The sequence below is a fragment of the Crocodylus porosus genome, unplaced genomic scaffold (assembly GCF_001723895.1).
Source record: "Crocodylus porosus isolate Cpor-Errol unplaced genomic scaffold, CroPor_comp1, whole genome shotgun sequence".
NCBI classification, from domain to species: domain Eukaryota; kingdom Metazoa; phylum Chordata; order Crocodylia; family Crocodylidae; genus Crocodylus; species Crocodylus porosus.
This window is the reverse complement of record NW_017728918.1, coordinates 61280963-61293258: the sequence shown is the minus strand read 5'-3', so window position 1 is coordinate 61293258 and position 12296 is coordinate 61280963. Positions and strand designations below refer to the sequence as shown.

General features: G+C 41.8%; 1 long non-coding RNA gene across 1 annotated transcript in view; it reads left to right on the top strand.

The window, feature by feature from the left end:
- Window positions 1-4099: 4099 nt before the first annotated feature.
- The window catches only part of LOC109312224, a 21251-nt gene continuing 13054 nt past the window's right edge, over window positions 4100-12296 (top strand). The window contains exons 1-2 of the long non-coding RNA XR_002101755.1: window positions 4100-4234; window positions 11738-11745. This is a non-coding gene — a long non-coding RNA (uncharacterized LOC109312224). The remainder of the gene's footprint in view (window positions 4235-11737; window positions 11746-12296) is intronic.

Below are 12296 nucleotides of genomic sequence, written 5' to 3'. Positions count from 1 at the left end.
GCTTATCTTGCTGGGATCCTATGACCCCAGCTGACTTCCTGCCCTTTGGGCAGGGGGCTGGACTCGATGATCTCCTGAGGTCCCTTCCAACCCTGACGACGATGAAATCTATGAAAACTTGTTTTCATTTTACCAGCTGAAGCCACAGTTACATTGGAAGAGCTGGGCTGGGGTCATGGACAGACATCTAGGCATGATGGACAGACATCTAGGCATGATGGACAGTGTCTGAACAACAGCCACTCAGGAGATTCTGCATATATAAATAAAAGAAACAAACTGATTCATGTAGGCCAGCAAGGAGCAGCTCCTGTATTGTTTCAGTGTGCAGCATCTGCTCTCTTCAGAATGCACCAGTGTTATCAGGTGAAGAATCAGCCACACTTTCTACCATCCCAGACAGATCTCCTTTTGGTGGGATATATCTCATGCATGCACTCTCCAAGTCATTAGACTTGCCCTGAACACAAAAGTTGGGAATTTTCCAGGGAAATGTTTTTCATTGGAAATCTTTTCTTGGAGACAATGTGGCTTTGAAAGATTTCATATGAAAAAAAAAAGTCAAGTTGCCAATGACAGCTTGATTTCAGGACCTCTAGGGGTTCTAAGCTCCCTGCCAGGGAACCAGAAACCCAGAAATCCTTGGGTCTAACAGGAGCTCTCAAGGTCTCTTGGTTTCTCAGGTCTTCCAGAGCTTCTGGGGTTCCTGGTGCAGGGCAAAGACATTGGAAATATTAGTTGTAAAGGTTTCCAAGTTTCCTGATATGCAGGTAGAATCTAGAAGCTCTGGAAACCCCATCTAGAACCAGAACATTTAGGGTTTCCAGACTCTGCTCAATAGTGGGGACACCTCAGCTCTGAGGTAGAGGGTTTCTCCAGAGGAAGGCATGGTGACACTGAGCTATTTCACTTTTTTTTTTAATAAAACTTGAACTGAAATATGTCAGATTTTTAGAACATTTTATTTAGACTTCCCTTTCTGTAGGAAGTTTTGAAAACACTACTTTTCATTGCAAATTAGAACAAGACCCTTTATAAAATATCAGTATAAGCTACAGAAGTGTTCTTATCTGTAACTCAAACTCATGCTGTCTGGGTAAGGCATGTTGCAGAAGGCACAGTGTAACAGGGGGCCACTTTCCCTGTGGCCTGCCCACCTGCTTCTGGGCTAACTGCCCACATTCTCACCCATCATGCCTAGATGTTAATTAGTTAAATAGATGGCAATAAGCGGGAGGCTGTCCATTTCCTGCCCCAATGCCAGGGGGCACTATCTGTGGTTCTGTTCCTCCCCTACACCACAGCCCAAGCCTCGCAGATAGCATCTAGATGTTCCCATTATCACTGGCCCCCACACTGGGCCCCAGAATCCTACCATTGAACCCCACCTGGATTCCTGTCATCAGGCAGTCTCATCTGCCTTCATACCAGGCAACACAGCACCCTGAACTGCTTCCCCTTTGGATGTGATCCCCTCACTGGGACCTTCAGCTACTAGCCCTGGCCCACCTCCAGACCAGTTGGAATCCCAGGCCCTCAGCTCTTGGGCATTCCTCACAGTGGGCCCCTAGCCCTTCAACCCTTCCAATCCTGACCCCAGCATGGGAAGGGGTCAGGGGAAGTTCAGACAGGCATTGAGTCTATGGCCTTTTTTCTCTCTCTGAGGGTCCACCCTCTGGGCCCTCCAAAAAAGGGGTAACCCACCCAGTTGTGGGGGCTAGAAGTTAAGGCAACCCAACCCACCTTTCACTGGGGTAGTAACTGGCCTGGCATCTCCTGGGGGGCTCCCACACCACTGGAAACCCCACCAGGCCACTAACACCCAGCAGGGTGCAGTTTTAGGTTACATTCAGGACCAGGAGCCTCCTTACTATCCCCTACAGCTCCTCCTCCCTAACCTCCAGATGATATCAGTTAGACCTCCAGCCAGGCAATGTTGTTGCCTGGCCCCCAGCAGCAGAACTGCCCTGTTTATATGGGCAGCCCTGAATCTAAAATGGCTGCACTAATTAGGTACCTGCCGGCTGCTGCCTTCTGGCCCTTAAAGTGGCAAGGACAAACAGTGACCTGCCACACACAAGTTAACCAGAACTGACCAGAATTTGTCAATACTTTTAAGTTCCCATGAAATTTTACAAACACTACAGTCAAAACTACTAACCAATTGCAGATTTTCTGTTTTCCCACATCTTCCTTTTCTGGGCATCAAATCCTTTAGATACCAGCATTCCTTTTTTTAAGCTGCTGAATCTCAATAGATTCAAGTATACTTGGTTGTGCATACATGTTCATTTCTATCAGAAGAAATCACTCAGCAACCACAGCAGGCCTTGTGCTGCCTTGGACTAACCTAGAGCAATACAGGGTGAGGTGGGAGCATTTTGCTGCTCAGGAGCCTTATTACCATGACCCAGCAGCCTGCCTCACCCTGCTCTGCTTAGGGGTCAACAGGCTGGTGTGGGCTGTACAGAAAAGCCAGGAGCTGGACTGGGAAAAGTCTCTGCATGCCTGGCTTCTAGTAACTCTGGATTTCCCTTGCCCCCACTCCATGCCCTCTACAACTCAGTGGCAAGAGCAGTGATTTAAAAGTTGAAGTGGAACCTGAAGAAAACCTCCACACCTTCTGGCTCCCACTCCCAGCTCATCCTTGTCACACCAGTGCCCAGCTGAGTGGTGGGGTCCCTGAGCCCTTCTCCCAGCCAAAGCCTGCTCTTAGCCACTGCCTTTTAAATCACTCTCCTGCCTCTCAGCTGGGCAGTGAGAAGGCAAGGGAGAGCCATCAGGAGCTGGAAGCCAGGTCAGGGAGACTTTCCTGGAATCATCCTCCTGGCTGTCAGCTTTTACATCACTGTCCCATTGGATGGTGGGCATAGCATAGCTCTTTGCCTCTTCCCAAAGCCAGCAACTGCCTACTTTAGGGAAGAGCCTGCAAATGGTGGCTGCTGCTCCCCTCACCTCCTAATCTATGGGAGTAAGAAAGCTCCCACAGCTCCACAGCGCCTTCTGAAAACTGGGGTAACCCCAGTCTTGGGAAGCCAGAGAGGCTTTCACCTGGCTCTACTCCTCCCAGTCCCCAGGAGGAGTTAAGCTGGGAGAAAATGTAAAGTTGGAGAAACTTTCACAGGAGCAACATAATACTATTACTGGTTTATTTTTCTCTTGGAGTGGCCATTGTTGCTCCAGGAGAAAAGCTTGACTGTCTGTGCCTTTTTGGTTTTTCTGGGAGGAAAAAGATACTCCTGGTAGAACTAAACCTGACCTTTGCCATTGATTCCATGACTTGCTTTTTAATTGCAACTAGAACTAACCCATCAGACAACATGTTGTTCATAAAGCCTTCTAGTAATACCAATGTAGCAGAGTACATTGAAATATTTCTACACCCTGGGCAAAAAACTGAGAAAAGGAAGATGGAATTTGACTTAGATTACTCTGAAGACCTATCGCTACCATAAATCATGTTATCAGCATCTTTTGTTTATTGTAACTGTCAGATAACAGATAAAGAATCTAATGGTAATCCTGCATTTAGATTAAAAACTATTTCTTGGACAAATTCATTTCAGTGAAATATCACATACAGTATTACTACACATCAGTAGGCTAGTTGGCACTTCCATGATATTTGCCAATAAAGCCAAGATCAGTCAGTTCTAGAGACAGAACCCAATTTTACTCCATTTATTTGCTGCTGCAAAGCTTCCCTCATCTTACATCCCTCATTAAGCAGTAGTCATGCATTCTTGTCCAAACATAAGAATAATTTTCCTAAGGTTCCTCAGTGTTTCAAATCCTTTTCTGGAGAACATGTTCTCCCTAATTGTTAGGGAGCAAAATTATTTTGAGCAACAAAACCCAAATCAAATTTGGACAGTAATTAAGAGAGTCAGCTTTCCCAGGGGTAGACTTTTCTTCATCTAGCTAGGAGTAGAGCATAGATACTTTTTCCTAATTTAATTATACAATGATATTAAGATCTCTTTTTTCCTCCCGACTTTGAAGAATACTGGGCACGTCTACACATTCATTAATGCACCTTCATTGATGCGCATTTAGTTTAGTACTTGCCTAATAAAGTACTAACTAAATGCTCAGTTACTACAGTTACTGCACAGTAGCACTAGTGCAAGGGTATTTTGTGATGGTTACTGCACATTAGCTTAATAACACAGTGAAGTAGGTTATTAGCATGGTGTTTGACCAGCATGCTACTACACAGCATTATTAAGCTAATGTGCAATGTCTCATGTAGATGCACCCACTGAGAAAGACGTAAAGGAGACTAAGAAGTCTGAGACTTTTTCTAGACTGAAATCTGAAAATTTTAATAGTTAAAAAATGTATCAATTGATTGACTAAAACTTGAGGAGGAACGGGTGTTTTCAAATTATTTTGTTTTTAAATAAAGCATAGGATTTAAGAATGATTGGAGAAACAAAATTTAAATAATTTTATTAAGAAACTTTCCTACTTAAGTCAAGAAAAAATTAAGAGAATCTTTTTTTGAAAAATCAAAGAAGTTGCATAAATATTGTGACTGTGATTTTGTCTTATTTTCTCTGCCCTTTTATTTTTACTGTTGTCAGCTGGTTTTTTCTTATGCGCCAGATTTTAATAGCATTGCAAGAAGTAATATTCACTCTGCAACAGGGAGGGCTCCTGTTACTTGAAGGGGGAAGCAGCAGCAGGAAGGTCCCCAACCTCCAAGATCTGGAACCAACTTCCAAGAGAAGTGGTGCTGGCTCCTACCCTGGGGGTCTTTAAGAGGAGGCTTGATGTACACCTTGCTGGGGTCATTTGATCCCAGTACTCTTTCCTGCCATGGCGGGGGGTCAGACTAGATGATCTACTCAGGTCCCTTCCGACCCTAGAAACTATGGTGGGGAAGACTGCCTATGAGATGGCTGCAGGGGAAGAGAGAGCTAGGGACACATAGGTTGCAAGTACCTACTGCTGGGTTAGCTACCCGGAAAGAGGATGATAAGGCAGGGCCCTCCTGGAACAACAAAGACACTGCTATGGCAACCAGGGTGGCAACAGTAAGCTTCCCATTGGAATGAAAGAGAGGCAGCTGCACTAGGGCTAGAAAGCCACCTGACCAGAAGGGGGCAGGGCTTGAGAGACATATAAACTCAGGGCCTGAGCCAGGGTGCAGGACTTGCTCCCCCAACCCTTGAATAGAGCAGGGGAGACCTGGGTGAAGGGAAGGAGGACAACTAGAGTAGTGAGGCTCAGGCTCTCCCAGGACATATGCTGTGTACACGTTTTCTAGGCCTGTGCGGAGTAGCTAATATTCTCTTCAGATTCAGAATATTTGGCTGATTCGGGGGATAGTGATTCAGTTTGGTGATTTGAATCACTGGCCTGAATAAATTCAGCTGAATCTGATTCAGAGATTCTCTTTCCTGGTGGTGTCAGACAGCAGAAAAGCAGGGAGGTGTAGAAACCTTTCTTTCTCATTTAGCAATGAAGTTTGTAAGTCCCAAAATGGCAACTTTTGCACTTCCCTTCTCTCAGTTTTCAATTATCTGCAGATAAAGCAGTTAGGCATGTTAATATGAAATTATGTAGAAAGGGTACTAATGTAACTTATAGACTAAATGGAATTGGAGATGCATAAGCTTCGTCATGCAGAGTGTTTGTTTATGATCTGGCTCTCCAGATAAATAAAGATGCTTAAACATTGCATAAAGAAGCAGACTTGAAGGCTAGTTGGGCAAAGGGACAAAGTGTGGTAAGACATGACATTTTCCTGCTGAGGCACTCTGGGGCAAAAGGGTCCAACATGAAGCACAGAAAGACCCCTTGCAGAAACAGAATGTACATGCGTGTGGTGGGGGGGAAGGGTGCGCACGTGTGTGTGATGGGGGTGGGGGTGGGAAGAGGGTGTTCAGCAGTTTACACTAAGATGCTGGAAGACCTGGTCATATATTATCATTTTCTGTATAGCATGCCACACTTTCAAATTAAAACATGGTACAAATGAGCATCGGATATTTTCTACATTTAATAAGGACCACCTTTGAAGCTGGATCACCATTTCTGCATCTCATTATTGGGTGAATTACTTGAAGATGTTGCTCCATTAACATATGAATTACACTTCAATACTTGTTCTAATTTCAAATGAAGTTTGCAGTCTAGTAGGTCCCTGGGAGACATTGCATTTAATTCACTTGCATGCTTTTTTAAGGGTCAAAACCATAACATTATATATTTTTAATTATTAGAAGTAATAATGTGACATCCTGCATACTTACACTGCTTAATTAATATTAAATTCCATCTCACAACTTGTCTCTGTGTTTGAGTGTAGGACACACAATCACTGAAAGAATAAATGGTATTATATTATTTAATTCTTGTTCATATATTAATCAACATAACAATGTTTTTATTCTGTAAAATAGACCTTTCTATGCAGAAGCTCCTACATGATACAGAATTCTAGAATGTTACAAATTCAGAAGTGCCATATTTAGACAAGGATGAGGTTTTTCCTTCTATTCAACATGAGGAAAAACAATTTCTGTTGCATTTAGTATAAAGGGAATCACCAGCAGGTTTGGTCAACAATTTTCAACAGGACATTTTGCATCAAATATTACAGAAATCAGAATGTTTACCCGGAATGTTTCATCTTTATGAATTTTTATGTGAAAATGCCAAAGCATTTTGTTTCAACACTTTTATTTTTCCTTTAATAACATAAAAAGATTTCATTTTGATAAGGCTGAAATATGTTTTTTGATACAGTAAAATGTTTTGCTTAACTATACTTCAAAGTGCTTTCTTTAAGTTTTTATTTTATTAAAATACTATTTTAATGTATCTTTAGTATGGTATTCAAATATCATTTATTATATATAGTTTTGAACATAATCTAGAGGCAGAAATGAGGCAAAATTATTGAAACAAAATGTTTTACCTCATCCAAATGAAATGAGTTGTCTTGAAATATTTAATGGTTCCTAACAAAACAATTCTGATTCTTGTTATGAAAAATTTCAAAATGTTGATGTTTCATTCTCTTGAAGAATAATTACATTTGTGATTATTTAATTTTAATTAAAAAAATCATTCTATGTTCTCATCTAAGCAGGAGAATCTAGCAGGCAATTTGTGTTTGACTAAATTGTAGCTGCCAATTGGAAAGGAGACAAGACAAGAGAAAACAGAAATCATTGCTGGACTATGCAGTCCATTCTCTTACAATCACAAATATTTGAGATTTATCAAAGCACCTTCATTATAAGTTGGTCTGCTAACTGCTATTAACCAATACAAAAAGGAATATCAACCCATAGCATCAATGGCTTCACCTTGTTTTAAAATCAACATAATTTGAAGAACATGGTAGACTAATGTTGATCATCAGTTAAAGTACTGCTCAGATTCAAGATTTGGAACAAAATCTGTAATACTGTGTGTGTTGTGCAGGAGATGGGGGAGAGTGGGGAGATCCCTTTCCCTCAAAGTACCAACATTTATACTGCATACCTGCCATTCAAAAGTCTGCTAAACAAACCTGGCAAATTATAGCATTACTAAATTACTTGTATATGCAGGCAGGAAGCACTGAGAATGAATGCAGCAATCTCTTATTGAATGAGAGTCCAAATTTTTGACATAATCTTAAAGCTGAAATGAGATGACATTATTGAAACAAACAAACAAACAAAAAACCTGTTCATGTGGAAAATAGCCCTTTTTCCTTAGCTAACTGAGCCCTCTGAATATTTTTATAAAGCATGCATTAATATTTATTCCTTATATACATAACTATCACTTTCTTTCCTTATAAAAAAAATCAAAAAGGGATTACACAAGAAAATTGTCCCAACAGAGTCTATTATAAAGTACTTTATGATTCATTGTGCTGCTCTTCAGCACAGGTCAATAGTTGTGATACCACAGCCTGGGTTCACACATGCAAATAGTAGGAAGATTAATTTTAGTGCACAAGAAATTCAAGGGCTGGTGTGATTCATCATCAATCACTATCAGTTCCTGTTTATGCCAGGGCTTTAAAGAGAATCCTGCCTACAAACAGGATACAATATGAGACACATGCCTGCTCTCTGTCAGTGTGATGAAGGACTTGCGGAAAGTTTGAATACAAGTGGAAGAATTTCAAGGGAGAAGGTGAGAGCTGTGAAAAATCACTTTGCAAGGTTGCAAAGTAAAATGCAAGTTGCTGTCCTGAGTTAGCACCTGACAAAAATGTTTCTCACATACATTCTTACGTGGGAGGCACTATCATCTCATGGATAAAGCATGGTCTCAAGTTTCTGAATGAGTAAGGAATTATACTGCCTCTAGTGCTCCTATGAGAATAATGCTAAGTGCAAGTGTGCCTAAGAGGCAATGATTTCAAATACAGGTATCTCAATTCCAATGCCTAAATCCATATTTAAGCATCTAATAATAAATTGGTTGATTTTTGTAAGTGCTGAATACCTGCACGTTCCTTTGAAGTGAATGGTAGCTGTGGGTCTTCAGTGCCTGCAAAAATAGAGCATTTTTTACAGTAAATTTATGCTTAAATATATAGCTAGGTAGGGAAAGTCTAGCCAAGGTACATTACTATAGGATCTACATCTGACACCCTTATTCATGATGAGTGGTCCCTTTATCTTATTTTCTGTGATCTTATTACAGTAATCTTTACAAGCAATCTTATTTACTAATATTTACTGAACATGAATCAAATTGGTAGTATCAGGCCCACAAAAATAGCTAAAGAAATATCAACGCATTTTATTAAAGCAAAGAGACATATGGAGCAGCATCCAAGGCCTGAACACCCTGTTGTGCATCTGAAAACTGACAAACAAAGCAAATGAAAATAAATCTAATCCAAGCCAAAAGGGGGAAAAAAACCCAGTTCCTTATGATAAATATGCTAGCTAACATCACACAAGTAGGCCACAGCAATTGACAAAAGGTATTACTGCGCTAAAGGCAATGAGTGAACTGTCTCTGTTGGTTCTGTGTGTCTGAAATGTATATTTGTACAAACCTGACAGGATTGAATTACTCAAAAAGTAGAACTTTCTCAACAACAGAGTTTGCTGCTGCTGCTACTGTTTTTATTCTGTTCTAAATCAATGACCACTATAAAAAGTGACAGGAATGACACTAGAACAGCTACTAGGCAACAGCTGTGTGCAATTATGCCTAGCCAAAAAAAAGCCTATGCCAACTATGGGTATAATAAAAATGAGCAAATAGTATTATGAGTGCTTAAAAACCAATTTCTTTTATGAAACTCTGGGTCAAATATGCCTACGTATAAAAAGTATAGGTATTTTTGCTCTTCCGTTTACAATCAGATTGAACAACACACATGGCTGGTGTATATGTTTATTTAGCTACCTACTCCATATGAAGCTGGAGTATGGAAACAGCGGTCATTTCTTAGAAGGGAGTAAGCTCATTGAAGATCTTTAAAAGAGCCATAATGATATCAGACATAGATTAGCTTGAATGGAAGTTTTTCAGAAGCCAGATGTGCCCCTAACTCAGGGGTAGGCAAAATATAGGCCAGGGGCCAGAGTCAGCCTGCCAGGCAACTCCAGGTGGCCCATGAGTCCCCTCTGTAAACTGTCTGTAGGCCCTGCCCTGGGCTGCCCCTCTGCAAGCCAGCCTATCCCTGCAGGAGGTGTGGCTCTGGTTGCTAGCCCCGCTCCACCACTGCCCCCAGCCTGCTCTGACCAGCCCCCAGCCCTGAGCTAGGGGACACTAGAGAAAAAAAGCCTCTGCTTGGCAGAGGTTTTTTGCTGGCACCCCTGTAGCTACTTCCAGCCTCCCCGCCTGTCTCCAGGTTGGGTCACCCCTAACTTCATAAAGTAAGGAAAACCTGTAACACTTTTGTTAGGAAAAAGCAGGCAGCTAAAGTTGGGTACATGACCGCCTTTGTTATTGCAAATAATCAGAGTCTAGAACTGTATGTTAGGAAGTCAGAGAGAAAACACCATTTCAAGAAGACTCTCTGTGTGGAGAACAAATCTGATCAAGAGGCATCGGACGGTGAGGAGGGAGAAATGTCCGTGTATATGATGCATCAAAATGGCAGCCTTGACAGACCCCAAACAACTGTGCAATTAGAAGTTACAAGCCTAGAGTTTCAAAGAGACAGGTGCAGGGGGGGTTCTGGGAAACTGTATTTCAAAGTCTTGAAAGCAAAATTCATGTCACATGTGTGTGTTAAGGCACAGCATGGTGAAAACTGCAGGTACAGTAGCCCCTGTTGACACCACAAAGCCTTTCAAGTTTCAGGGAGATAGGTGGAAGGGTTTTTGGGAAACTGCACCTCAAGCTGCTGACAAGCAAAACTTGTGATGTGTGACTGTGTGTGTTAAGTCACCGCTGTGTTTCTGTCCCTCCCCCAGAGCACTGGGATTGGAAGGAACCTCAGGGAAGGATCACAGTCACTGGCCAGCTACACATGTTAATGTCAGAGCAGTCTATGCCCCCACTTCCCCTCCCACTCCTTAGTTTCTCTTTAGCTGCAAGCAAACCCAGCTTTGCAACTCGAAACATTTTGAAACTTTTGAAACATTTCAAGTGCCAGCATTTTGTTTTGAGGCTGCTTTGAAGCCTTTTGTTTCATTTCAATTTTGCTGTTTTGAGCTTGAAACAAGTCAAAACAACATCGAAATGAAACACCCAGTGAAATTTTGCACAGCCCTATTTTACACTGGTTGTGTCTCAGCAGAGTTGTATTGCTGAGCCCTGCTATATATTTGTTTTATGGGAGCCTGGCCCATTTTGGACCTGGCACGTTGCTTTTGTGGCTCTGTGATCTGACCAATTCAGCACTGGTTGCTGGTCAGTCTCTTTTGCCGCTTGGCTGGCTTTTCTCTGAGTTCTCTTGCAGTTTCCTGCCCAGCCTAGCCAAGATTAGGACTAAAACCTTTGTGGTACAATATGCTGATGAAAACTGCTTTTCATCCCTGAAATCCACTTTCACCACTCAAATCTATGTGGAAGTGAGGATCAGCACTATAGTTTTGCAGGGAGCAACGAAGGGCCCTTTGCACTGCAGAAAGACCTACGATCTCTAGCAGCTGCCTGCGGTGTAGTGGACCTATGGAGTAGCTCATTGGACTCTCTGGTGTGGGTCCCCCTTTTTCAGCCCATTGCTGAAGTGCAGACATAGGGGTGCAGGCCCCCTGAACTACCCTTTGGGGAGTCCTAAGTCCTAGACTTTACATGAGTAAAGACCCTGCAGGGAGGGTGCCACCTATAGACTTTGTTTTGTAGTTTGTAGTGTTTTAAAATTATAGTTAGTGATTACTTTTGGGTTTTTTTATGCTTTGTAATAAATCTGGGTTTTGTGTTTGAGAGAAAAGGGTTGTTGATTTTATTGGACACCCTAAAAATCCATAGTGTTTCCCAGGTAAACTGGGTGGGGCTTGAGCGAAGGTAAAATATATTCAGTATCCCTGAAAATGAACTCAGCCCTTGTTACTGCTGACGTGCTCAGCAGAAGAGTTACACTTACAATTAATAACTGTAAGCTTTGTAATCAAATATGAAAACAAATCACTTAAATATTCTGTATGCTTGTCCACAGATCCTCACATCTGATCTCTCTGCAGAACAAACTCTCTTCAAGGTTTAACCAAGTCTCTCCTCTGCCAGTCACCTGTACTATAATTGGGTTAGCAGAATTTCTTTTTGTGAAGCCACAGTGCAGGTCTTGAAGGCCCTAGCAACAAATATTTAGGAGACACTGTAGTATGAGCAGGGATTTAAATAAGCAGCAACTTCAGAAGTAATGGATGGTAGTGATGCCAGTGGAATACATTCTGCAAGTATGTAAAGTGCTTGGCAACTGGCAATGATTCTTTATAAACAGGTAAATATACCTTTAAGGAATGGCAAGAAAGGATAAAGTATGCCACAAACTGAAACTGGAAGCTATCCTGTGTGTTTGATTTATAGTATTGCTGAATTCTGGGCAAACTTCATAAGAAAGAGAAAAAAACCTTTAAAAATATTCTGGGAGGCAATTCTAAACATATAACTCTGCTAATTGTTTCAGAGAACAGGTACAAGTATTTCCTTCAGAATTAGCATGGTTGCAGAAGGCATTTTGAGCAGTGGAGCTCCATAAAGGAGTGCAGTGCAAAACAAGTGAAAGATTAGATGTGACTGTTACCTGTCAGCTCCATGTTCTGGGGGAACCCTGACACAGGACACAGACTGTCTGACTCACAAAGAATTGCCATCCCCCTGCCCCCACCTAAACAGAAACTGATTAAGATGCAGTGAGAGACACACCTAAA